General features: G+C 34.0%; 1 non-coding gene across 1 annotated transcript; it reads right to left on the minus strand.

Moving 5' to 3' along the window:
• Positions 1-2,060: 2,060 nt before the first annotated feature.
• On the minus strand, positions 2,061-2,163 carry LOC142871806 (small nucleolar RNA U13). Its single transcript, XR_012919991.1, has one exon. It is a non-coding gene; the product is annotated as a small nucleolar RNA U13 (small nucleolar RNA).
• Between the last annotated feature and the right edge of the window lie 698 nt (positions 2,164-2,861).

Genomic DNA, 2,861 nt, shown 5'->3' on the forward strand with positions numbered 1-2,861 from the left:
TTTTTTTGAGTTTACTGTTTGAAGGAATGTACTTAGATAAATGACAGGTTAGGTTACTGACATCTGAGTTTGGTTATCCTATATTTATATTTGGAATGTATATGTATCTACATGATTTGAAAAATTATTTACTCATTCAGCAGAAATCTAAGATTTCTTACCTTCTTCTTTTGTTTGAAACAGTGAGGCATTATTCTCTATATTAAAACCACATACATCTCTGGATATATTGACAGTGACCTATTATACTTGGGGCAATGTACTCAGAGTCACTGATTTTAAGTGCCTCATGTTATGATTAGACATATCAGACCAACATAAAAATAATTAAATCTTAGCATGTACCACATGCTAAGTGACAGATATCATAAAGCAGGTATTCAAATTAGGGGTATCACCAAGGACTGAAAAGGTGAGAAAAGGCTTTTTGAAGAATATGGGAGTTCAACTTAACTGTGAAGGAAGGATAGGGCTTGTAAGAGATCCAGGTGAGAAGGGCATTTTGAGATTCTATGAGAATAGTTTCTCTGAGAAACAGGATGATTCTTCTGAATTATAGAGATTGTCTTTTCTTACCAGACTAATAATCAGCTTTGTTCTTAATCAATGCAGATTAAACATCTTTGTCTTTAAAAAAAATGTAAAGACTAGGGTCTGTCTGAAGTGTTATAGATATCACCTACCATTTAACGAGTTTATTATATCAGAAATGGTTTTAAAACATCTATATGACTTTGGAAATAAGAGAAGTTATAACATTTTGAGGCATTTTTGGGCCATGCCAAATCTAAATGACTATTGGAAATCTAATAAGAACTGAAGTACTTGTCACAGAAAGCACCTCTTATTGTCATCTAATTTCAGGGTTATTGACTTGGGATAGTGGAAAATCATGAACACCAAAAATTGTAGATTCTGTAATTTCCCTGCCTTTTGCAATTTTTCTTGTTTTCTTCCACAGCTAAGTTTTCATTTTAAAGAAATACATCTCCTTTCTTTCCAGTGGCAAAGATAAAAACCTTCAAAATTTCTCCCAAATCGAGACTTTATTTCTCAGCTATGCCGGATTCAACTAAACCAGAAAAAAAAAAAGCTATAAAGTAAGCTGTAATTATTTCTTCTTCACTTTAAGAAGTCATTCAGAATGTTGGGTCCTTTAAATCCTACTTGTTCTTTCTGAAAAGTTTATTGTTTCATAAGTATTCAGGTAGAGTTATGACACTTAAAATTACCAAACTACTTTTAGTCTCTTTTTTTCTAATTGGCCATTTTGATTATTCATTAATAAAATCAGTTGACCCTAATCACTGAAGTCATGTTCCAGGAGTCCATTTACTTCATTTTGGTGAATGATAAGGCTGACAACATATGAATATGAAAATACAGTTATCACACAAAATCTAAGTCATTAATTGGAAAGCACAAAGCTCTGGGCTTTCACTAATATAATTAAACAAATCTGTATTAAATATTTACAGAGTCCAGATTCCAAGCTACTATTAAAATTATAGCAGGTGCCCCAAAGATGGAGGAGCAAATCATAGACCATGTTTTTTAAAAATTATAATAGTGCGGCTAGGGGTACCAAAAAAACCCAGCAGTGATGAATCAAGGCAAGTATGTTAAACAACATTAAGGAATAAAGTTGAGAAATCAAAGTAGAGAGAGAACAACTGGGTACTAATCAGGAAATAATCCATGTAGTGGGAAGAAATTCAAGTTATGCCATTGCAAGGAAGTGAAAATTTCTGTAAGAAGAAGTGGGATCTGGGGAGAAAGATTCAAGTAATGGGTACCTTAAGAGTAAAATTAGAGAGATAGGAGAGAAAAGAGTTTCAGAAGATTGTAAGTAATTTCAATTGGATTGTCTCACGGGTTACCAGTGAGGAAATCGCTGGAGCTAAGGCTGGAAGGTAGGTTGGGATCACCTTGAAGTGCTCTAGGAAAGACTGGGCAGCAATTTGGTCTTGACTTGCATGGCAATGGGAAGAGAATTACTTCAGGGAAACTTTATCACTGGCATATAGATTGTAGTTAAGTGTTTTTTTGTTTGTTTTTCATGTCAGACAGTAATGTGCCAATGTTTTAACAAGGTTTGAGGGAGGCACATCTCGCACATGTGTGTGAATACCCAATCACCATGTTTATGAACTACGAAAGGATCCTGTAGCTAAGTGTTGATGAAACTGAATTTAGGTTAGTAGGTAGGAGGATACTGCTTTAATCTAGGGACATGTGCTAGGCCCTGTGTTAAAAGGAGTATCTTTAAGCAAAATAAAATTACTCAGGTTGAACATAAGAAGGCATTTAATCCAGCAAACATTTTTAACTAATCCTTGATTCATTTTTTCCTTGTTTCAGATACAAAATTTTGAGCGAAAGTTTTCCTTAATGTGTACTTTAGTATATATAAATTACTATGCCAAAGATAGTTATTAATGACAGTAATAATTTCTAGTGTAGTAGAATACACAATACTTAAAAATATTTGCATATGAGTAGGTTATGGATTAAAAAACATAGTGTTAATAGTTGGCCCCTAAATTGTAATCACCCCTCCAACCCTGCATTGTTGCCTGGAATGCAGTATGGCTACTCATCCATTCTTCCCTGTCTTCCAGTATTTCTGTGCTTGGGGATTCAAAGGCATTTTGTTTTTTCCTAGGGTGTGCAGTAGTACAGTCTATTTTCTCACATAAAACCAGATTTTTTTGAATCTTCATCATTTTCCACCACCCTTTCAATCAATTCAATCTCTCTCTCCCCCACCCTCTCACTCTCCTTCTTGCTCTCTCTCATAGGCAGAAAAGGTAAAATCTAAAATATATTCATTTATTTTACACTTCCAAACCAATTAATTA

Source organism: Microcebus murinus, chromosome 6 (genome assembly GCF_040939455.1).
Source record: "Microcebus murinus isolate Inina chromosome 6, M.murinus_Inina_mat1.0, whole genome shotgun sequence".
Lineage (NCBI taxonomy): Eukaryota > Metazoa > Chordata > Mammalia > Primates > Cheirogaleidae > Microcebus > Microcebus murinus.